We start from the raw sequence: 24,369 nt of genomic DNA on the forward strand, positions 1-24,369 counted from the left end.
AAAACCTTTGGAGGGGGAGGACAGGTAGAGGGAAGGTCACGAAACCAGGTTCTGATGGTGGCTGTGGAGCTGTGACTGCGCAGAGTCATGGTGCAGCTCCAGCAGAGAGCATCGGTACTGCCACATCTCCAGCCCCACTCCCCCTGCTCCCGGCCCCGTGTTCTGGAGGAAATTCCATCTCAGCGTGGATCTCTGGGATGAGGAGGCACAACGTGACGAGATGGAGAGGAGCTGCTTCCTCCACGCTGCTGCGCTTGCAATCTCATTGCTTAGGATCAGGCACAGGGTGCTTGGAAGGGCTTGCTTTGCTGGAGGGGTTCTGCTTCACCCTCTCTCCTCCACTTCCATCACCCCGAAGTGTCAGAAGGGGGAAGAATGCTCCAACCATGAAAGGTATTTCTGGACATCGCAGGAAGTGGTGATTAATCTCGATTACATGGTTGGGCTGGGAATGATCTGGAGCAGCAGATTGGGTTACCCTCCCTTCGTTCTGTGGCTATGGGGGGGGGTCCCAGCTTGAGGAGACACCGAGAGATGTTTTGACTGCTGAAGTGCCAAACTTAACCCCACTGTAACTGCACCTGTGGGGAAACGTGTTTGTTGGGTTTTGCTTCCTGAGCCCTCTGGACAGCCAGCTTTTACGCAGCTGCCACCTCTTTCCCGTGGACCGTGCATAGCAGGTCTCGCCCTGGCACATTCTTCCAAGATCACTTTATCAAAATGCAATGAAATGAAATCAAATAAAGGCAAGGGAGGCTGGTGACTCAGCCAGGACTCGAACCCTCCTCCCCAGCTGTGCAGCGCGGTGTGCTGGGATGGACAGATTGATGGGTTTGACCCAGCGAGCCTCTCCGATCCTTCTTGTTATTTAACGGCGTCTTTTTCCCCAGACCAGAGAGCTGTTACTGATACGCTGTGGGGACCAATAATAACCTAATCTCAATTTCTGATGGACTAAACATGCACAGCGTGTTCCGAGGTTTGCTCCGGAGCCATGGCGGAGGCAGGGTGCCCTTCGGCTGCGTGCGGCACGTGGTGCTCGGTGACGCTGCCAGGCGCTTTGGGATAGGGAGGTAAAAATAAACGCGTTCCCAGAGGGGCTGAGTGAGGCTGGGGTGTAATTACCTGAGCTGGAGCGGAGCCAGGAGCTAACTTGTATTGCAAATTCTTTGCATTACTTCAGATATCTGCTAACGAAGTGATTATAAAAACCATATTTAGAGAAGATTAGGAGGTATGTAATAGATACACATACATAATTAGCCATAATAGATCTGCATTGATTACATTGCCGTTAATCCTCCTCTAAATATGTGCACATTAATTAGTTGGCATTTAACATATATGCAATTATTTTAGGAACAGAAACAGGTTGGTGAGTGCAGCAGAGAGCAGGGCACTGGTTCAGCTTTCAGAATGCATTTCTCCCTTTGCTGCAGCACCTTCCTGGGCTGTGTGCTCACCACGCCGGGCCCGGTACAAAGAACAAAAACATCCGAGTCCAAAGCGCTGCAGCATCCAGCTCCCCATGTGGCGACAAGCACCAGCAAGTGCATGGGAAGGATCTTGCCAAAATATCCTTCTCTGTGCATAAAATATTTTCCTGTAACTAGGGAACCCCGCCCGGGTCGGTGCTGCAGAGCGGCTGCAGGGGCCGGGCACGTCCCTCGTTCCCAGTCACGCTCCTGCAAGATGCAACAACGCCCAAATTGCCCAGGTTCTGATATGCAGGGTGAGGAGATTTGGGCAACTTTGGGCAACAAATGTCCGAATTGGATCAGAGTACCCTGCTGCCCTGAAAGCAATGAACCGCCCCCAGGTCACCGTCATTAGCACCCAGCAAGGCGTGATGGCTAAAGCAGCCCGGCTGCTCGGGTTCTCATGTGTTTGCAGAACGCATGAATCATGACACAGATCCAGTTTCATGCAACGTAAAAAACTCTCCACAAATCCAGCAATTAGCCTCCAATTTGCTTTCTCCATTAATGGAGAGCGGAGTCTCTCTGGGATGCTCTGACGAGATCCTGTTTTCTTCATCAGTTCAAAACCTTTCTTTCCTATTTATTTTTTCCACCCTTCCCCGAATGTATTTCCCACCGCAAAAAAAAAAAAAAAAAAAAGATTCTCAGATCTTAGCAATTATTTATTTCACCTTTTCTGTCACATCCTCCAGAAAGAAATGCCCCATTGGGACTGGGGGAGATGAAAGGCTCGCAGCCACGTGGGCACGCACACCCGCAGCCGAAGCGTTTGGGCACTGGCCCAGTCCTGGTGGCCACACAGGGCCGGTGGCACAGGAGGGGGCCTGGGGGCTCAGAGCAATTAGCAACCTGGGGGACAAAGGGAGAAGAAAGGGAGCAGCTGCTTGGGGTTGGCTTCTTTCTTCTCCCCTCATCCCTCACCCTCCTTTTAATGGCAAGTCCCCGGGGTCCCATCAGTGTCCTTAAAAATGGAAATCTTCCCTGCCCTTTATACCAATGCATGAATGTCACAGAACAGATGAAAGGGAGCAAAAGGCAGAGGCGGTGCTGGTGCTGCTGGATGTCATGGGGGCACTGGGTTGAAGGAGAGATGGGGGCATGCAAGCGGGATGGGGACATGCAGGAGGGATGGGGACATGCAGGAGGGGTGTGCTCAGGGGTAACTTCATGGGGTTTTCCCCTCCTCACCAGGCAGTGGCTGGAAGCAACAGGAATGGGTTAGGGACAGCAGAACTGAACCGGTGCTGGAAACACTGCAGGACCGTCCCCTAAGAGGGACTGCCCCAGGCTTCAGGAACACCTCCTGGTTTTATGTGCCAGGGACCCAGACATGCTGTGGGGCTGCACAGGCTTATCCCATTATGGTAAAAGATTATGTGCCTGCTTGTAGGCTGGGGCAAAGCCCAGGGGAAATAGCTTAGCTTCATACTCAGTGAACAATGCTATTGAAAATGGAAACAGCTTTTTAAAGAAATCCTCCTTTGTTTTCCCTCTGTTCCGCTGCTTGGCGAGGCTCCGGGAGCGTGGAAGGGTCCCAGCCCTGATGGATGGTTCCAGGTTCCCTGCTCAGTGCTGGGCACTGCAACCACTGGTGCCATGGTGCCATGGGGCACAGCCTGCACTGAGAGGTGCTCAGAAAAAAAGGAGAAATCCTCCAGGAAAGGAATGACTTGAAAGTAGTGAGGGGTAACCGGGCCCGCCGGTAGCTTTTGTGTGTATGAAATTCTCCCCTGGAAATTTTATTAGAATATCACAGTCTAAAGGGCTTGGGAAATCCAACTATTTGTGCATAATTCTGGAAGCTGGCAGCAGCTTTTGTCAGAAGCTCGGCTCCTGGATGGCTGTAAATCCATTGGTCACACATTCCTGCCCCCGTGGCACCCTGCTCCCTGGGGGCTGCAGGACCCCTGCCTCCCCCAGCACAGCTTCAGGGCTGGGAGTGAGCCGGGCACTGGGGCTCACTCACAGCTTTGGGCTCCCCCAGGCAGCACCGGGCAGGACACACCTCAATAGAAAACACCAGTTCATCAAAACGAAATATTTCATTAAAATACTTTTGTTTTGACAGGCTTTGTGGTCTGGAGCCCTACGCCCCAGGATCTCAACTGAAAACCTGCTCAAGAGCATTCTTCTGCTGGTGGTTTCGGAAAGGGCAGATTGCAGCATTGCACCCAGGACAAGTCACTCACTTATGGCTTACGTGCTGCTCTTCATTACCTTCCAGCCTGGGCACATCCGAGGAGCTCAACACTATTCCCAGTCCCAGGACAGCTCTTCGCTCCCACTGCTGGTGCCAGCAACACTTCAGGTGCTCTTCTGGCTCCCAGCTCCCAACCCTGTATTTCCTCAGAAGCCACTGGTGCCCAGAACTGAGGGCTGGTGCAAAGCCGAGCACATTCCTGCACAGAGCTCAGTTGCCTTGCTGCAGGAACAACATGGCATGGCAGGGCACACCACGGCACTGCATGACATGGCATGGCACAGTGTGGCCCCTCTGCTGGGCAGTGGTCCTTGTTCCTGAAGGAATTCACCCGTGTGGGACCTGTGCTGTGCTGAGGGATCCAGACGTGAGCAGCAGATATCTCCTCCGTGCCCATCCCACGTCTACGTGAAATACCCAGAGGCGCTGGCTCGCAGTGAGGGCTAATGAGCGGATTATTGCAGCATTTTAAAACTCAGCTGTTTCATAAATAGGGTTTACCCAGTGAAACCAAGAAGACATTAAAAAAAAAAAAAAAAAGACGTTCACCCCCTTCTCCACACCTCAGCAGCTCCCTAATAGCAGGCTCAGCAGTGCTTGAGGCCTCATTTTTCAAACTCTCCTATCTCAAAGACATCGCTCTCCATTACTATCAAGCCTCTCCCTCCTGCTCCAGTTCTCCAGCACCCAGAATCCAGGTGCACACTGTGCCACCAAGAGCAGCATGGGGCTTTCAGCCTCATCACTGCACGAGTCCATGGGCAGGAGGGCAGCAGGGCTCAGTGCTGAGCACAGCCCTGTCCTTGCTGCTTGCAGCGGTCACCATTCCCCAGGGCCAGCAGAGTGCTTGCAGGTCCCTGCATCTCACTGGGAGCGTCTTCCAGGGGTGGCATTGCAACAAGATTGTCCCAGAGCTGCCCATGGGGTAAGAAAAACCCAGTTAATTGGTTATTGTGCTGGCCTCAAGCACTCACGAAAGCAATCAGCACCTGTTCCCTGAGCAGTGCCCTCTTGCAGGGAATGTTGTGCGCTCTGTGTTCTGCTCTCCAGTGTCCCCACCACTTCCCCAAAGCATTGCCAAGCATAGGGTGTTCTGGTCACCTCTGTTTCTCCAGAGGGAGCAGGGAAGGCAGAAAGAGAGGAGCTGAGGAGCCATCGAGAGGGGTGCAGAGGAGAGATCTGTGTGTTGGAAACGTGGAACCGACACAGCGCGGCCTCGAAGGACCTTCCAATTTAGGGCAAGCAGGTTGCTGCTAGGCAGGAAGAACATTTAAAGCAAAGTGGGGTTCAAATAGCTGACACTTCTTAGGCAATTACTATTAAAGTGAGCGTTGGCACCGGTGATGGGATGGCTGCTGGGAACACGCTGTGCTGGTCAGCACCTCCTTGCCGCGCCGGGTAACCGGAGCCCCGTCACTTTTCCCGCGGCAAACCTCCCCGACAAGCTCCAGCAAAAAGAACTGATTCTTTTCCTCCCTACATTCCTGCGACTGCAATTTTCGTGGCCTCCTGTCCAAAGCGGTTCTGGCACGGCGTTAACGTGACGGACGGCAGCTGTGCTTCACCCAGCCTGCCTTGTTTGCCAGGGCCCCGCGTCCGTCAGGTTTGTCACCCGCTTTGAAATTCAATCCTCGGGAACCAAACTAGGAAGGCTTACGGTTGTTTCCCATTCCTCTTCTCACCCAAATATGTACAACCTCATCAGCATTACGCTGCAGCTGGTTGAGAAATTTCCAAGAGAGCGTTGTTTTGTTTTGGTTTTTGTCAGAAAATGTTGAGCTGTCAAAACCGAGGATTTGTGTCGAAATGTAATCGTTTTGACGAAACTGTCATCGAGGAAAGTCTCTCAGCTCTGGGATGGAGAGCTTGATCAAACCCAGACAGATTGAGGGAGACAACCAGACCCGCGCCAGCCAGCAGCGCGGTGCGGATCAGCCAACACTGGTGCTGCAGCCCGGGCACCACTGGGCACCCAGCACAGGGCTGGCACTGCTCCACCTGCCCCTGCCTCTGTCTGCAAAAATATTTGGAAACAGAGACCTCTGGGAGGCCTCCACGAGCTGGGATCACCGTGGTTCCTCTCGTTGGCTCCCGTGTTCCCAAGAAGGCCTCAGAAGCTCTGGGATCACTCTAGCCAAGTATTGCATGCTGTTGCACTCAGCTCCTTTCCCCACCAGCTCCATGCCCAGCAGTGCTGCAGGGGTCAGGGCCTGCAGCGTGGCAGCACCGGGGTGTTGGGCTGGCGGTGCAACAGGGGTTTGCTTAGAGATTCCCCAGTCTCCGTGCTCAGCTGTCATGGTGTTCCTCCTTCCAGCACTGCCCATCTCTGCCTGCCCATGTCCTAGGCCCACAGGGATGCAGAGCCGCATCGAGCCGCACATCATCTGGGCACAGCAACATGTGGACACAGCATCATCCAGACATGGCATCCTCCATGCACAGCGTCATTCAGACACAGCTCCCTCCCCTCCGTTGTGTCTGCTGATGCTATCCTGTTACCTCTCCTTCCAGAGCTTTACAATATAGCCCACCAATTACCTCTGATGGAGAGGGCACCCACAGAACCATCATGACAAATGAACACCCACAGAGGGAATTTGGCCTCCCCTTGTGCTGGTCCAGCTCAGCCCAGCTGGATCCTTCCTATATCCCCGTGAGCACTGCCTGTGCCCATTGGTGAGCAATGCTGCATGTGAGCAATGCACCGGGCGAGGACGTGGGCAGTGAGCGAGGCAGCTCAGCATTCACCAGGGCTTGGGTTCCCCATCCGTACCCTGGGGTTAATGATGACTGCTTCAGGAAAATGCTTCAAAATCTTTGGATGAAAATATGTCTGCGAGCACAAATTATCCTGCTTATGACACGAGGAGGTTTATGGCCTGCACGGCTCTTAATAATGCATTAATTATGCTTACAGTATTAGAAGTGTTCTGTGATTAAGCAAATAATTACAGAAATAGATGAGTAAATGGGGCACTGGGTGCAGTGCTGGTTACTGAGCTTATCCCATCCTACACATTTCCAGGCCTTGTTTTCAGTTGCTTACAGCTCTGCCAAACTTTAATTGTTGGAGATGAAATTTTCCATGCTGGCGTCTGCCTCAAGCTACATTTTTCTGGGGAGTTTCATCCCGAATGGTTCATCTGCTCCTGAGAACTAAACTCATCAAAGTGTGCTGAATCCTGGCAGCTGCTTCCTTGTGATGCTCTCGTTCTTTGTCGGGTCTCCACGCAGCAGAGCTTCGAGTCTGGGGGGGCTCACTGACAGGGGTGTGCTCCTTGTGTCCTCTGCCTGGAGAACACGACCGAACGGGGCCATGTGCTGAGCCTCAGCAAGCACAGCTCTCACTTTGCTGTGCCTCTGCCACTAAAATGCAGTGTCCTGCTGGGGACAGGGGTGGTGAGGCAGCGAGAGGCAGGGGGGGCTGAGGCTGAGGCTCTCAGGCGCTGCCTGGGGACCAGCTCATGGCCAGGTGACGCTGCCAGCAGCCCCAGGCAGGACTTCTCCTGCTGCTCGTACAGCTCGTGCTTCTCTCTTCTTGGGCATTCAAATCTGAGATCACGGGAGCTGATTTCAGAGACGCTAAACGTTTGTGGCTGCAGAGGAAGCCGTCAGAAGCTGTGCTTTGAACACAGAAAGCATTATATAAAAGGCCAAGTACCATCAAAAAAAAAAAAAAATCAGCTGCCTCAAATGGGGCACTTGAAATTGCCAACTCTTTTAATCTTTTGCTATCGGTGCCTGAGCTCTCTTCGAGCACGCAGGGTGCAGCCAGCAGGGCTCCATCGGTGAGAGCGGCCGCGCTGCCCCAGGGACGGAGCCTGGCGCTGGGGCAGCCTGAGGTTGGCACTTTGCTGGCGGCAGAGTGTGCTTGCATGGGCGGTGCGGAGAGGACCCTACACAAAGACAGCCTCAGTCCATCTTTTCCTAACTTGTGAGCTCTTGCCACCGTGGTGGTACTCCTGCGGTGCTGCGTGTGAGCGAGGAGCACTGTAGCACGTACTTGTGCCAAGGCACGGCGTGCATGCAGCTCTCCCCGGCATGCCTATCCCTGGCTCCTCCTGCTGCTGGAGGACACTCAGACATCGCTTTCTGTGATTTCAGTGGCCAGAAACTCCTGTGCTCTCAGCAGCATTTCTCGTGCCCTGCAAGGGAAAGTGTTATCGGCTTCAGGAGCTCTCCTTGCCAGGAAGCTGTCAGCATGGCTGTAATCACACTGCTCATGAAGAATCCTCCGAGGCATCCGCCTACGTTTTAACTCATCTTTTTTTCAGCAGTATTTTCTTTCTGACCAGAAAGTCATATCTTGGACCACAATACGGCAACAGCATCGCCCGTCTCTCTGAGCAGCTTGGTTCTCCCCTCTGCAGGCGGCTCCGCTTCCTCTCCTGTGTCACATCCGAACACAAATGTGCTGCTCATGCTTCACGGTTGTCACACACACCCTGGGAATTGTTTTGACACCGTTCCCAATGGGTCATCCTGCATGGAACATGTCGTCCCTATCTGCGGTCCCACCAAGAGCCCGGGCAGGGGATGCTGTGGGGAGGAGGCCGTGGTCCCACGCTGCTTTCAGGGGCCCTGATGCAATGCTCCAGAAAGTCAGAGTCTTTCTGTTGATTGCAAATGAATTTGGCCATCTCTGGTAAGAATCTGAGAGTTTTGTTGGTTGCGTATTTGGAAGGATTCTCCTAGCCTTTGGGTTCGGCCTCTGCAAGGATCAAGTCAGTGAGTCAGCACTGCTGAGACTTTTTGTAACCATTCAGGTCGGATGTTCAAACACAAACTGAGGACGTTGCTGCATGGGCTTTGTTCTCGCACCGCGCTGGCAGTCAAGCTGGCACTGCTCTTTTCATCTCAGCCCTCTCTTGCCTCAATGCGGTGTGCCCGTCACTCGCTCTTGTTTATTTTCACAAGCTATTTTAGTCAATCTGCTGAAGGAATCTCGCTCGGCAATGAGTGCTGACCTTGAGCCGCTCCTTTTCTTTCTCTCTCCTTTATTTAAGAATGTGCAATGAATTAAGACATCACTTATATCTGCACTCTGTGCAGCAACAACGGCTCTCCAATCGAGCATGAATGGCAGGTCTGCGGGCAGCACTGTCCTGGAAATGTGATATTATGGAAACGAGAGGTGACCTGCTTACAGACAAAACAATGTGACGGGAAGAATCCTGCCTCCCAAATGGGACATGACGGCTGTCGCCCGGGGGCCGCGCCGCTCACCTTGCATCAGCAGCCCCTGACAGGTGGGGGGAGCACACGGAGCAGCAGGTCCCAGGCAGCGGTGAAGCGCTCATCCCCACTTTCCCCTCCAAAATCCACCTCCTGCCTTCCCCCTCCCTCCCTCGAGGTGAGTGCCAGCAAGCCGCCAGTGGCATCGAGCTGTGAAACCTTTACTTGGCTCAAAGTTCTTCTCATTGTAACCCGAGTAGGGCAGTGCAGCATCGCTCACAGCGCTCCACCCTGGGCAGCGATGCAGCGGGGGCATGGGGTCCCATGGGGTCCCACGGGGTCCAGCTGCCTGCACACCCCACGGGACCCACCAGCTGTATGTCCCGTGGGAGCCAGCTGCCCACCAGCTCCAGACCAGCCTGCAGCCAGGAGCTACATGGAGCCTGTGCCACAGCCTGAAACTGAGGGAGCTTGGAGGTTTGGGTTTAATCACATTCTGGAGGGGAGAAAGGGAAATTCCTCAAATCTCTTGCTTTTTCAGACCCTTCTATACTCTGATCTCAGAGGTACCAAGGAATTAGCACAAACCCATACCAAACAATAATAACCACATTCAGCATGCTTGCTTAGAAACTCATGGAAACTCAAGGAACAAAAGGAATCCATGGTACTGTGAGCCCACACTGTCATGGGACCGTTGCATTTCTTCTCTCTCCTCTCTGTACTTGGCACTGGAGCTCTGCAGGGCCATGGAGGGAGAAATCTGTCCTGGGGGACCTATCCTCATCCCCGTCCCCAGCCCTTGTGGAGCCCAGCCCTGCAGATGTGATCAATAAACCACAGAGCTGTGGACACCGCTATTGGATCGCCTGGCTTTGATTTAAGGAGTTTCCCTGCCACCAGGGACTGAACACTTGGGATGTTTGCATGGAAACAGGATCTGTGGTTAAGTCGTTAGGCCAAATGCGCTGCAGGTGGAGGCAGGCGCAGCGCTGGGATGGGCTGGGGCTGTGCCCAGGTGCTGGCCTGGCCCTGCACTGCACTCCCCAGCCCCAGCACTCAGCTATCTGTGGCTCTGCCCAGTCCCAGGGACATCCAGGCTGTGGTATGAGGGAACCTGATGCGATGACCCCCACCCTCTGCCTGTACCTTCTGTATTTAGCAGTGAACCCCTGAGAACTGTGAAGCATTACCAGTCTCTCCCTCTTCCCTTTTGGTAGGAAAATGCTTTGAAAACCCATTTTGTCCCAAATGGCATGGAGGAACCCAAAGGAAACCCTCCCTGGGTGAAGCTGCCCTAAGGGCAATGAGCCCTACGCCGCTGTGGGGCATTTGATGCCTCCAGGATGGGAACAGCCAGGGGCTGCACAAGTGGCTGCCACCTCCTCTCTGCCCCGAGCGTCACATCTTCCCCCCACACCGTCCCGTCCTCCGAGCGGCCTTGAGTCTTCAAAGAGAGGGGGAGCGCGGGGGAGAAAAATCCACAGAGGTTGCTATTAAAAAATTTAAACAAAAATATCTGGTCTTGGTTGATGTTAAAATCGGAGCATTTCATTAAAAGGCTGCAGGGCTTTTAAAGGCAAACTATAAGCAGAGCCATGAATAATGCAGATTCCATTCAGAACATGAAGCTTTTAGCACATCCATAATACATGCGGTCAACCCGGGAAGACGCAGCTAATGCACGGAAACGCGGGAGGCAGCGGCCCCGGCTCCTCTCCGAAAGGAAAACAAACCGGGAAGCTGGACGAGCTCTCCCACCGCCGGGCGCGCTGGGATGCGGCAGGGCTCCGAGGGGCTCTTAAATCCTTTTTATTGGTGTCTTTCTCAACTAAAATAAACTTGGTAATCTCATTATGAGGCCGGGGGCTGATCCAAGAGTGCTGGATATGGCCCATCTAGCTCTGTAAATAACTGTCATTAGAGCTGGCTCTGCACACTTCAGGCTGTTAGCTGTCGGGGCTGAGGCATCTCGGGATGTCTGCGCACAGGGCAAGCCCGTGAAATTCCTGCAGGACCTGGTGGCCTTGCAAAGCCCCAGCCCTGCAGAATGACCCAGCACTGCCACCCCCAGTGCCACCATCCCCAGTGCCACCACCCCCAGCACTGACACATCCCCAGCACTGCCATCGCTCTCAGTGCCACCACCCTCAGTGCCACCACCCTCAGTGCCACCACCCTCAGTGCCACTGCCCTCGGTGCCACCTCCTCCCACACTACAGCCCCCAGTGCCACCACCCCTGGCACTGCCACCCCCAGCACCGCCAGCCCCGGCGCAGGGCAACATCTGCATGGTGGGAAACGAGCCAGTGCATAAACATCACACGCAGGAAAGGCAGGACCTGCACTAAGGGAAATTGATTCTTCTAACAGTTTTATTCTCATAATACTCGGTGGCTTTACCCGAGTTCCCAAGTTATCTCCCTCCTTTGCTATTTAACGCTGCAAAGAGTCTGTTCTCCAAGTATCTTATCTCTTTAATAGCTCTTCCTTTTTAGAGTGTATATATCACTGGAATCTCCTGTGGCTTAGGTTACCTTAAACACGAGTTGCTGTTAAAAATGTTACCCTTTCAGAAAAAATGCTGCGTGGAATTACTCACACCCATAAAACGAAACCAGAGGAAGAAAAGTTTTCAGTGGATTTTGTGGGACCAATGGGGAGCAATGCATCCACTGGACCAGCGCTTTATAAATCTAAATTGGCCAAAAACCTATATTACAATTTGCATATTTTCTTTCCGCAACAAAAACAAGAGAAGAAAATTAAGTGAAAATCCCTGCACGATTTTGGTTCGGTGCCCGTGCAATCTGTCAGCAAGGACGAATTCCCCACACTTAATCCAATTATACAAAAAATCTCTCTAAAAATTATTTGGGGATGAATTTGACAGAAAGTCTCCGGGGATATTTTCTCCCCTGCTTCGCATCAGCCATGCCCTGCTCCTCCTGTGGCTGGAGGGAGCTCGGTGCTGCCTGGCGATGCAGCCTCAGCACCACGGCAAACAGAGGGCGCCTGCCAGGGAACCGTGGCTCTGGAGGGGAGCTCACAGCTGTTGGGTGCAGGCAGTGTGGGAACAGCCAGGGCTGCTCTGTGGACACCCAGCTCTTTTTCCCCACATCCTTGCAGCGATGCCCGGTGATGCCTGCAGGGATGCCCCCGTGCTGGGAGCCTGATGGATCCACGTGATGTCCAGTGGTGTCCATAGGGATGCAGCTGCTCTGCTGCTGGGTCCAGGAGGCTGTGGGGGGCTCGGCCCTACACTTGTGCAGCCAGGTAGCAGGGATATGGCCAGAGCATGGCTCAGGGTCTGTGCTGGGAATGTGTGTGGAGCTGAAGCATGCAGCTCACCCCCACTGGGTGGAGAGCAGCCAGAGCCACTGCTCTCTGCCCCGCTCACAGCCAGCACAGGATCCATGGGTCCGCTCTGACCCAACCTCCGTGCTCTCCCCTGAGCTGCGGGGCTGCTCCCAGTTCTCACGAAGGCAGTGGCTCAGTCTGACACCTCGCTGCGCTCGGGAGAATTTCCTGGCGCTGCCCTCGTATTTCCTCTCCTGCTGCCTCTCTCACACCTCACCTCGGCAGCTCTCCCTCCATCTGCTTCCCTCCCTGCCCCCTCTCTCTGTGCCAGGTGGGGGAAGCAGAAGAGTCTGGGGCCGAGGGGAGCTGTGCTGTGGCAGACAGGGCCTGCTCCATTCCCACTGCACTTGGGACAGGCCCTGGGGTTGTCCTGGGGAGGATTTGGCCGTTGGGAATGAGGAGGCGTGGGGAAAGCATTAGGAGGGGTCACCCCATGGCTGCACGCAGGCTGCGGATTGTTACCAAATGTCCGCTAATCCGAAAATAGAATTTCAGAAAGGCAGAAACATTGCGGGAGGAATTCAGAAAATCCAGGAAATCCCGGGGCAGTCTCTGACCCGCAGGAGCCCTGGGGTGGCTGTGGGCAGGGGGTGCAGGGTGGAGCTGTGGCACCGTTCATATATCACTGCTCTGGGGGGAGCAGGGGGCAAAGACTGGGGGTTAATACACAGCATCAGCCTGACGGCTTTGGTTGGGACTCCTTGTAGCAGTGCAGGCTGTGATCAGCCACGCTCTGAGTCGGAGCAGGAGGGAGGAGGACGAGCTGCTGTCGTATGAGCATTTGAGGGATGGCATTTCTGGTTGGGAATGATGCAGACAGGTGGGGGTGAGCATCCCTGCTGTGGGCTCGGTGTGTCCCACCACCTGCACTCAGGCATCTCTAGGCCTCCTGGTTCATGCCAGCACAGCTTTTCTCCTTTGCCAGCCAGAAAATGTATTCCTCATTGGCCAGAGTCTGGCTCTGGGTGCTGCGAGGTGAGGGCTGGCCATGAGACCTGCCAGTGATTCATGTGGTGTCCAGAGATTACGGCTGTCCCGGTGACAGTGTTCAGCAGCACGGTGGCCCCACCAGACATGGAGTGGGATTAGCTGGATTCTCCTTCCCTGGCAGAACACCAGATCTGGTGCCGATAGGTGCTCATTAGGCTGCCTCCTGGCTATGGTCACAGCCACAGCTCAAAGCCGAGAGGAGTGCAGGCTCCGGGAGCAGTGCTGGGGCTGTCAACCCCTGCAAATATTTAGGCTTAAGGGAGATTTGGGGTCTCAGCCCTCTGCTGGTCCAAGGCAGATGCAGCTGTGGTGAGCACAGACACAACCAGGACTTTTTTCCTGATTTGTGGGATTTAAACCTGGGGATCTGGTTCAAGGAAAGGTGGATGTGGAGCTGCGTGCTGCTGGCCCCAAAGGTTTCTATCCAGGCCTGGACCCGTGTCATTGACAGCTCCCACTCATGGCACTTCCCCTCCCCATGTGCTGTAGCTGTGGGCCCAGGCACTGCTGCTCTCTGTCTCCTTCCTTCCTCCGCCATTCAGAAGCTCCAACAGTTCCTCACCCAGATCAGCGGCACAGAGAGCAGCAAAATACCCATGGGAAAGGATTCCTGCCACAGCCAGCAGTGGGGCTGTGGCACCGTGAGGCCCCAGCCTGTGCTCAGCAGAAAGTGCCAGGCATCTAAATGTAGTGCTTTGCAGGGGGAGAAAGGTAAAAATCCACTATGCCTCGTCATGGCTGAGCCTCTGTGGAGTGCATGGAAAACTGGACAAATGGGAATGAAAACCTCCCCCAGCACCAGGCAGGGCTGGGCTGCTTGCTTCAGCTCTGCACAGAGCGAACCCCAGGACCAGGTGGCTGATGGCAAGCCACCTCTGTGCGTCCTGATGCAGAATCCATGGTGTCATCTCCCTGTGCCACCCTGCAGTGTTCCCACAGCTTCACCCCTACAAAGGCGGAGCTCACTGTATGCCAGCAGCAGAAATCAGAGCGCCTGAGCAGCCCCCAGTGCTCCCCACCACAGAAGTGGACGGAATGAATGAATGGAAGTGAGCATGTAACAATTTGGAGAAGAATTACTCCGAGAGACTAAAATATCACTGGCACCCCAGTGGCTTTAATGTATTCTGCCTCTTGGCCCTGAAGAAATAACAATGGAAAAAGCAACCCCAGAGAAATATCAACCAGACAAAGTACATCAGCAGACCAGAGCAGGGACTGCGGAATGTATTTAAACAGAGAAAACAGTGGGAGCACAAAGGCACGCAGGATGCTGAAAGGACAGCGGATGGGTAGGTCAGGCAGGTTACAAGCACGGGATTTCCATCCGTTTTTCTTGCTCTCCCTACTCCACGGCCAGAAGCATCATGGCTGCTGTTCTCTGGGCCTTAATTGCACGCGCCAGCCGAGTATTGCTTTAGAGCCATGAGCCACATACACTGTAGCAATTAGGATTGGCCAAAATGTTCCCATCAGTAGTTGATGAGAAGCAAAATCAGATTACAAAACAACAACAACAGGGCATGTTCTGACTATTTGTGATTTCTTCCATTTATTTTGAGCTCCCTCGCTCCGAGAGGAAAACCTGAGCACCAAGCCGAGGACTGGAGGCACCTCTGCGGTCCACAGTGATGCTGTGTTGGCCAGCCGTGTGGCAGCCCCTCGCTGCAGAGCTATGTGCTGGCTCCCGGAGCTCTGCCAAGCAGCTCCTGTGGCTGGCTGGGCTCACGGCCTGCACACCGCGCTCGGGCTCGGGTATCCTAATGAATGATGCATACATCCTTAGCGCTGCCGGTTGCTCCTTCCCGTTTTGTAGGAAAATCTCTCCCAAATGGAGAGGCGCTGCCAAGCGTCCTTGTCTCAAGCTGCCTGGCAAAGAGATGCTGAAAGCCGATGTGGGTAACTTGCAGAGAGCACTCCCAGGGGTCCCGCTGCGGCGTGGGGAATGGGGGTGGATGGCTGCACGCTCCTGTTGTGCGGATGGCTCTGCACATCAGCTCTAGCCCTGCCTGGATTCCATTGTGCTGGAACACAGCTACAAGCGTGGGCAGCGACCCTCCCCATGGTGCTCCCCTCAGCCCTCTCTGTGCCCGTAGCCCACTCCCTGCTTTTCCCAGCGGCGACAGCACTGGGGTCACTGCAGAGAGCAGCCCACGGTCCTCTCCTGTCCCAGTGGGACCCGGGGGTTGGGGTTAGGGGAGGCAGGGCTGTGCTGGTGGCTGCCGAGCCCCCCTGTGCCCACTGCATGCAGGACGGAGGCAGCCGGGACCTCTGCCGAGCGGTGCTGCGGGGGCTGAGGTTTTCTGTAAGGCTCAGATATAGATCCAGGGAACACGCTGAGCCGCAGGACCTGGGACTCGTCAGGCACTCTTCATGATTTGTATCAATGCTGTGCCACCAATTTTCTCTCTGTTTCATTACTAATACAAAAATAATAGCTGCCGCTCTGCGTAATGATCTCCTGATGGGTGATACAAGTGGCGGGTGATGCCAATGACAAATTTAATGAGAACTGGAGACTGCCCTTTGACAGACACTGCCCTGTGATGGGACATAAGGATGCAGTGCAGAAAAGTGCATTACTGATCCAGCAATCCTCAGTTTCCTTTGGATCTGGTCATTTCTTCCACGTTTCTTAGCATTCCCAGTACAGTGCAAGGAGCTCTTATTAATGCATTTCAGCAATTCCTCAGAATGAACAAATTCTTTCGGCCTAATATTGAACCCACTTGAACATGATGGATTTGAAAGTTCAGCTAAAAGATCAAATGTTGCAGAGTTTGTGTTCCAGGAGAGGCTGTGAAAAAGGGCTCAGAGAAAAACATGCTACAGCTAAAATAATTCAGTACGTATTATACCACACCCTCTGCTAGCTGAGCTCCAGCAGAAATCCTATCCCCCCCAGCACACAGCAAATGCTATCCATCACATGGTTTTGTGCAGAAATCCAATTTGTGGAGGGATGGCTTGAAGTCTTAGAGAAGCGCATTGTTCCAAAATAACAGGGACTCAAGCAAACTTCTCAAAGCATTTCAAGATAGTCACGAGTCTTTCTGGTGCCTTCTGATCACCCTACCACAACCAACAGATTGGACACACATCTGAGACTTCTCAGTCTTTGTGGGCAGCCGTTAACAAGCAGAACGTGGGCAAACTGCATTCAGATGGCTCTGCTGGTAGGGATGTGGAGCAGGATGGGAGCCACGCTGAGGGCTGCCTCTCGTGACATGGTATGTGAGTGGCAGAGGTGTGGCCGCCTCCTGGGGGCAGCTGTGACCTGCTGGGACAAACGAGGGTGTGGTGGAATCCCAGCATCATTAAGGCTGGAAAAGCCCTCTCACATCCCAACCCATTCCCAACCCAAGCACCGTGCCCATCACCACGTCCCTCAGTGCCACATCCCCGAGGTTCTGGAACATCTCTGGGGATGGTGACCCCCCCTCCCTGAGCAGCCTGTGTTGGTGCATCACGGCTCTTTGGAGAAGAAATTGTCCCTAACATCCAACCCGACCCTCCCCGGTCCTCTGCATGATAGGTGGGGAGAACGTGATGGAAAAAGAAGAGGAATGGATGAGGAAACACTTTGAGCTAGCTAGAGTTACACCAAAGCCTGTTTATAAGAAGACTGGGTGGATCAGAAAGCAACACGGAGAAATGACAGGATGACAACAGACCGAGAGATGAGAGCAGGCCTGGAAACACGTTTCAGGACTTAAAATGCAAGATGCTGCTGGTGTGATTGTCGAGCGTGGTGTGTTTGGTCGCTGGGGAGAGCGGGACAATTATGGAGGGTGGAAAAGCCGGGAGAAGTGGGTTTTCATCTTGATGTTTGCTGTAGAAGACAATGAGGGGAAACATTTCCATTTCAAAGGCATTGTGTATAGGAAATCAGAATGTGCCCTTAACAATGAGGGGAGTCTCTGAGGAGGAAATCAGGGAGCAACAGGAGAAAGTGCAGTAAATCACTGAGACTGGATGGTGTTTATCCAGGAGTTCAGGAAGAAATAAAGGGAGAGCACTGGCAAGGCTGTGACGGGGGTACGCATTATGCTCCGGAGTGATGGGGAAGGAACCACAATTGCTCCTGTGGAATGGAAACCGCATACAACACCAAAATAAGAGTAGTGTGGGAGTTTGGATGTTTCCAAAATTATTCCCCCCCCCAAATTGATAGTTTGGGAAGAGTTTTCCATCGCCTCTTGTTCAGCCCTGACCAGCTGGTCGCATTTCATCTGATGATGTTCTGCTACATGCGGGGCCTTGCAGGCGCCCGCTGCTCCCATAGGTCCCACTCGCGGACACCCCTTCCCCCCCCAGTGCCCGGGGATAGCCTGGGGCCCACCAGGGGACCCACCCATGTCGCAGCCCCACACTGCGGTGCAGCTGCCAGAAATTGTTTTCTGACGTTCGGCACGAACTGCTCGACAGCCCATACAGCTGTCCTCTAGCATGACATGCTTGCAGACCTGCTGCTCTGCTTTGCAGCCCCGTAATTCAGGGAGCGTATGGCTCTGTCTGGCTGGGCGCCTTGCTGGGCTCGATCCACCACCAGCACTCAGAGCTGGGGAAGGCTGGGTGGAAGCCGAAGTGCTCGGTGCTGCAGGGAGCCTTGCCACAGCAGCCTCCGGGTAACAAAGCCTGCCCAAACAGCGCCCGGGGCTGCCCTAATGCAGCTCCCAGAGCCGGATCTGCTCCCTGCCTGCTTTGCTGGGGGCTGTGTGTAAAGTTATCTCCAGCGACATCTCAGTGGGGTGATTTGAGCATGCTGAGTGTGATTCTCCCACTGCTGACTCCCATGCAGGGACACAGAGTGCCCAGTGCAGGACTGTACCAGGAGCCAGCGCTCACCCGGCCGCCCACAAGAGGTTAAATACTGCTGCTTCCCTTCCTTTTGTTGTTATATTTTTAATAACGTTGTCTCCATTGTGTCAGGGAGGGGAAATAATACCGCTCATCCCGCCCAGGGACACAGGGATAGAGTGGGACCAAGAAACCCTCAAAGTGCTGTCGAGAGAAACGTGGAATGCCATGGCAATGTTCAAGCAATTTTCCCAGCGTGGGACACAGCTGCTGGGAGTGGAGCTGGGAGGTGTGAGACAAGGGAAGGGGGTAACAAGGAGAATGCCAAGATAGAGAGATGGCAGCCAGTGGGTTCCATCCCTGCCCCTACTCCTTGTTACTGACCCCTCACTCTCTTCTGTGAAGGGAAACATCCTCCCTCCTAGCAATGGGAGCTGGCACCCCAGCAGCTGCACCCAGCGAGGGGATGCATGGCCCTGCCTGCCTGGGACCAAGGGGTGACATCCCTGAGGGGTGATGTGCTCGAAGGGTGACATCCCTGAGCGCTGCCTGGTGAAGGTGCAGGGCTGCCATGGTGCCATGGCAACGGACCTGCATCTCCATCACACAGCAGCTTTTGTACGGGGCTACGCAGGAGGAATTCTCACGGCTTTGAATGCAACTTAGAATAAAAAATTTTAAAAAGGAAGAGAGTTAACTGCCTGAAAAGGGTATGGAGGTGGAGGGACACACAGGAAAGCCCTTTTCACAGAAATAATCCTTTGGCTGGTAAGAATGATCCATCCATCAGCTGCCTTAAACGTACCAACTCACCCTCACTGAGCACAGTTCAGCTTGCAGATGCTTGTGTCATTGTGGGCCATTTTTGTTGCTTTTAATTTCAGTCTAAGAGGAAAGAAAGGCACCATTGCCTTCCTGCATTCTGTATGTGCTGAGGAGAGGAGATGGGGCAGTAAATCCCAGGTCAGCTCCCTCTCCTCAGAGGTGCACCACAAAATCCCATTCTCTGCCAACTCCCTGCTTTTGGGGACAGGCTGGCCAGCATTGCTAGTCCCCAGGGACCTCTCAGTGTGACAGACCCTGCATGTGGCAGTGTTCCAGGCACGGGGACTAGTGGCCCAACAGCAGAGAATGCAGAATCTGCTCCTGCCCTACAAAGCTCTCCCTATTCCAACCATGTGTGGCTCAGAGCAGTGGCTGTCCCACAGATGCTGTTGGTTTCTTTCTGTTTGTTTGTTTTCCTGGCAACAGCCATCGTGGGGAGGGGACCTCTGTGGTTCAACAAGAGTCCTGAGACCACAGATCTAGCCTCTGCAGACCCGTGAGTGGAAGGGAAGGAATGCCAAGAGCAGGAGGTCTGAGAACAGGCCTTGTTCTCAGCTTATACATTTTCCAGATGCCAGAAGGAGCCCGGGTGACTTCAGCCTACTGGTGGCAATGGTGGAGCGATCCCTTTGGGAGGGAGAAGTCTGACCTGCCTTGGTGGGGCTGCAGCAGGGTGTGATGGGGTGTTCCTCCTCTCTGCTCCCCAGCAGATACAGCCCTGGGTAGCAGCAGCCTGAGCTTCCCAGGCAAATCCAGAGAACTGTGTCCTCCCCAGGAGAGGCCATCTCACTGAAGGATAAACTTCATCTCAACAGCTCGTTCAGGCTCTTGCCTCGCTGCCAAAACAGCCCACAAGCAGGACTGGGAGAGGGGGAAGTGGTGGGACAGGGACAATTAGAGCCAACTGCGGTGGAGGGATTTTGAGTTGATCTCTTTTTTCCCCTTTTAATAGCGCTGTATTATAAATATCACAAAACCACATGTTATCAGACAGAATGAAACAATTATGCTCGACTTCACAGCTCTGGGGATATGTGCCTTCCATGGGGCCTTGCGCTCTCTGATGTGGACACCTGCTCTCTGGAAATGTGATGGGTGAGCAGCAACTCGACCAGGATGTGGGCCCCAAGCAAACCCCGTAAGTCAGAGCAAATTTTAGTCATGACCAATTGGGTGCTACTGAAGGAAGAACTCATCCCAGTTGCTGAGTCATTTTAATCACACGCAGCTAACGACCTTCTGGGCCGGGGGAGTGGCCAGCCCGCGCACTCCCGCAGACGGTTCTGATTTCTTCAGAGGCCGCGGCGAGCCCTGGTGGGTATAATGGATATCCATGCAGCTGGGGCCAAGCCCCGGCTCTCCCGAGCAGGTTCTGCTGGAAATAGTGTCAGTGATTTTTCTGCCCCATTTATTTTGGGCCGTTGCGGTTTTGCGTTCATTGACGAACAAAACCCGCTCCGGTTCCCCACCACCACACACACAGAATTTCTCTCCCTGCCCTTCCGATGTCAGGAAGGTTTTTCTCGCAGAGGTCTCCTCGCAGCACCCCCAGCCCGGCCCGTTATTTATAGGGTACCTCTGCAGAGCACAGCGCTGGAGGTGAGTGAGTTATTGTTCCGGGTGACATCATGGAGTGGACGTCGTAAGGGGCTCAGTCCGGTCTCTGAAGACAGCTGCGAAAAAGGCAGCCCTGAAGGATATGATGGAGTGGGTGAGACATAAATTTCTTAGGACAGGCAGTGAAAAAACATTTACAGTCCTTCTTTCCTGAGTCTGGTTTCAATCAGAGCCCCAGCCTTCCCATTGATGCTTCGCACTAAGCACTCATTCAGACATACGCTTTATGTGCTCAACCTGCCTTATTTATTTTATTTGATTCCCCTTTTTACTGTTTTCAAAATGCACCGGTACAGGATGGCTTACAGATCCCCCGGCAGCCAGCTCCCATGTGAAGGAGCCACAGACAAAGGCTGAATGCCGGGATGTGGAGCTGGCTCGCAGACGGGAATCAACCGAGGATAATATTGATAACGGTAATGAAGGAATGGGTTTATAAAACCATCACATTGCAGTCTCAGTCTATAACAAACGCGGTATTAACTTTGACATTCATTAAGGCAGCTTGCCATTTCTTCCTGGCTTAATGGAAAATCTGTCTGTTTAGAAGTGTTTGTTGCAACTGCAGAGGTTAAGGGAACGGATCGGTTACTGATTAGGAAAGCCCCAAGCGCCTGGCTACCCCAAAGGGCATTCCGAGTTCATTCTTGGGCTTCTTGCTCCTATTTTCATTTATTCCACCTCCTGGGATGACTGCTTTGTTCTCTTGCAGTGACCGCAGGTGGCTGGCTTAGAGGGGTGCTAGCAGCCGGGTCCTGAGGGGTTTTGGTTTTGCGTGCGGAGAATAGATTTTCACCCAAACCCCTATTACATACTCAGTATCATCCATACAGGTTTACTGGGGTGATGGGAAGCAGGGCTCTTCCTGAAGCTCCCCTTGTTAGGGTCCTGCGGACCAGGTGGTGCCGAGCCCCTCAGCCTCCATCCTCCCTAACCCAGCCCTGCAGCATGGCCAAGCCTGGCCCTGTGCCTGGAGGCCACCAGGGTGTGTTCCTGTCCCCAAAGCCACCGCAGGCAAAGCCCGGGCAGGCAGAGCCCTTTGGTCACTGCGCATCTCAGCACTCTCTATCTCAATGGAAGGAATAGACTGTTGGTGAATACAGCGAGTTAATCTCTATCTGTCTCTCCCAGTGACTAGCCGGTATTTATCAGCATTCTGTATTTTACATGTACGTGCGAGGCATTTAATAAAACCCAGACCGAGGAGATGAAAGATTTATCCGTTTGCCCTGAGAGATGTCCCTTGTGAGGGCAACTTGGGACTCGGGAGCGGAAACCTGGATTGTTTTTTATGGCAGCTGCGTGAGGAGATACAGAGCCTTTGAAGTCCTGCTGGCCGCTTCCTCTCGTGACCCCACGTGCCATCAGTAGGGCTGTCCTAACCCGGCATGGGGACACAGGGTCACATCCCGGCGGGGCTGAGCACACCGAGCCGCCCCGAGCTGCAGCGGTGATGCTGAGCACACGAGGAGTGACTCAGGTTTGGGAAGCGGAGCCTGCTCGCTGCTGGAGCTGAAGCAGTGACATTTCTTCGCAGTCCCCCAGGTGCCCCTCTGCAGAAGGGCAGCACGGTGCGAGCAGGTGCCAGGCAAAGGGAGGAGAGGGGAGCGCTCCCCGGGGCACGTGGGGCTGCCAGCAGCACTGCCTGGCGTCAGCAGGCCGACATCGCCGGTGCCGTGGTTACTAATGAACAGTTTTAATTTCTCCCATGAACAGCTAATAATGCTCCTCTCTCTCTCCTTCTCTCTAATGCAACATTTATTTCTCACTCTGAGAGGTGACCGAGGAAATTCACACAGAGGAATGGGAGGGGGAGTTTGATGCTAAATGTCAGCGCTGCCTGCTGAAGGCCGATGCTCCCTCCCAGCAGCTGCAGCAGCATCTTATGGAGTGGGGCTCTTAATCAGGGCTCGTGGCTCCTGGTGAGCAGGGAGAGCCAACAGCATCAGTCCCGGCCCCGGGCTTCTCACAGAGCAGACACCCTGCCTGCCTGGGCAGGAGGGCAGCACCTTCATCTCTGGGTCATGGGGAAGTCCCAGGCTGGGTGTTAATGGGAGCAGCAGCAGCTTCTCAAGCATCCCTGTCCCTGCTGCAGCCCGTGCTGTACCATCCACAGGCCTGGAAAGCAACTTGTCCTCATAGATTATAATTATCTTAAAAGTTACGGAAGGATAATTATCTTCACACCAAGAGGCTGACGATGATCTCATGATACTGTACTGGCTGGTGGTAGAAAAACACGAAGTTAATTACCCAGGAATTACTGCAGTGTTGGAGCTGGTACCTCTGGTAGTGCAGGACAGGAGGAGGTTCCTGGGGCCTCTGTAGCTTTGTTCTGCAGGACCAAACGAGAAGAGGTGTGCATGTAAGTGGCTGAACAAAGGACACAGACATCCTGCTAAGAAGCCCCCTCAGCCTGCAATCCGTGCTTGAAAGCAGCACTCTGTGCACACGGGGTGTTTGGCAATATCAAAGAGAGGTCCCTTTTCACCTCTGAATTTGCCTGGGGCAGAGATATTGGAGAAATGCTTGCACGGCTCGATGTGGATGGGTGGCTCGATGTGGAGGGGGCTGAGGATGGCAGAGCATTATGAGCAGGCCACGGGGAGATGGTGCACAGGAAGGCACACAGCCCCAGCACCATAGGGCTGCAGGGCTCCTGGTGGCCCTGCCCCGCTGCAGGAGCTGCTGGTGCATTGCTCTGAAGCTGCCATGCCTCGGGCTGCTCCCAAGGCCATTCCAATTATTTTTCTGGAGGAAGGCTGAACAGCATTTTCCACTTGTGTTCCGGACCTCCCCCGAATCTTTGTGCTTGTTGTTTCATTCTTTGTTGTCCGATGTGAAGCTCTGTATCTGGGAAGCAATGCTGAGTGCTGTGCATCCCTTCCCGTGCTATTCATGCTGGATGCACCTCAAACATTGTAAGCCTGGTCCTGATCTTTCTACAGAAAGACATAAAGATTAGATGTAGTTTTCTATAGATCTTTCCATAGAAAGATCCAGGACATTCCCAAGACCTGAGCTACATCAACAGCTGAGTTCATGTTCTGCACTAATGTCTGTCTGCTCCCTAAATCCATGAGATCTGATCAAGCCTCATGCAGGCTAATCCAAAAATGTCTGAAAACTGGATCAGGTCAGCGGCAGTTCCAAGTGGCCTTAGGTTATACAAAGTAAGCAGCTGCCAGTCACGAGCAAGAGTCATTTGACAGCACACGTGCAGAGCTGGTGTGCACTCCCCTTGTAATATTAAGACAGAAATGATAAAGCTGAGAGGAAACTGCAAATAATTTTTGGCAGGATTAGCTCCAAAGTTTTGAACGGTTCCTCCAGCTGCACTCGAGCTCTCGAGCTCCCTTTTTGGGAACATTCAAGCTGCTTTCACCAGCGAAACCAGAGATTTGTAAAGCATCCTCAGGCCGCCCCCAGTGCTTCATGCCTGGAGCACACAGTGCAGTCCCATAGGTGGGATGTGACAGAGCTGGGGACAGAACAGAGCATCCGCCCCTGGCACTGCTCTCCTGAGAGCACCGCTCTGCCCACAGATATCCCATAGTCTGACCAGGAGGCAAAACTTGTCAGGTGGATTTGTCAAGCAGGGGTGATAATCATTCATTTAGCCAGTAATGACATGGCACTTACTACGTAATAACCTGGATATTTCATGGAAATTGCCATGTAATCCAATACTCAGTAGTTGCCATATTGTCAGTGGCTGCGCGGTAATTTGTACCCTCTCATTTAAAGCCCTGCAACTGCTATTATTATGACAACAAAGCAGCAGATTCACAGTTTGCCAAAAGGAGAATCTCCAGAGGGATGTTATGAATAATTAGGCAGCCACGGTGGTTTTGGATAACATCTTTACCGTAACTCCATTAACGAACAATTGATTGCTCTCCTAGCCCTGACTTGCCTGCA

The 24,369-nt window shown here is 53.6% G+C and overlaps 1 long non-coding RNA gene across 1 annotated transcript in view; it reads left to right on the forward strand.

Annotated features, from left to right (window-relative positions):
• Positions 1 to 9,716, forward strand: part of LOC110403334 — a 31,718-nt gene extending 22,002 nt beyond the window's left edge. The window contains exon 2 of the long non-coding RNA XR_002441622.1: positions 3,550 to 9,716. This is a non-coding gene — a long non-coding RNA (uncharacterized LOC110403334). The remainder of the gene's footprint in view (positions 1 to 3,549) is intronic.

Source organism: Numida meleagris, chromosome 8 (assembly GCF_002078875.1).
Source record: "Numida meleagris isolate 19003 breed g44 Domestic line chromosome 8, NumMel1.0, whole genome shotgun sequence".
Taxonomy (NCBI): Eukaryota; Metazoa; Chordata; class Aves; order Galliformes; family Numididae; genus Numida; species Numida meleagris.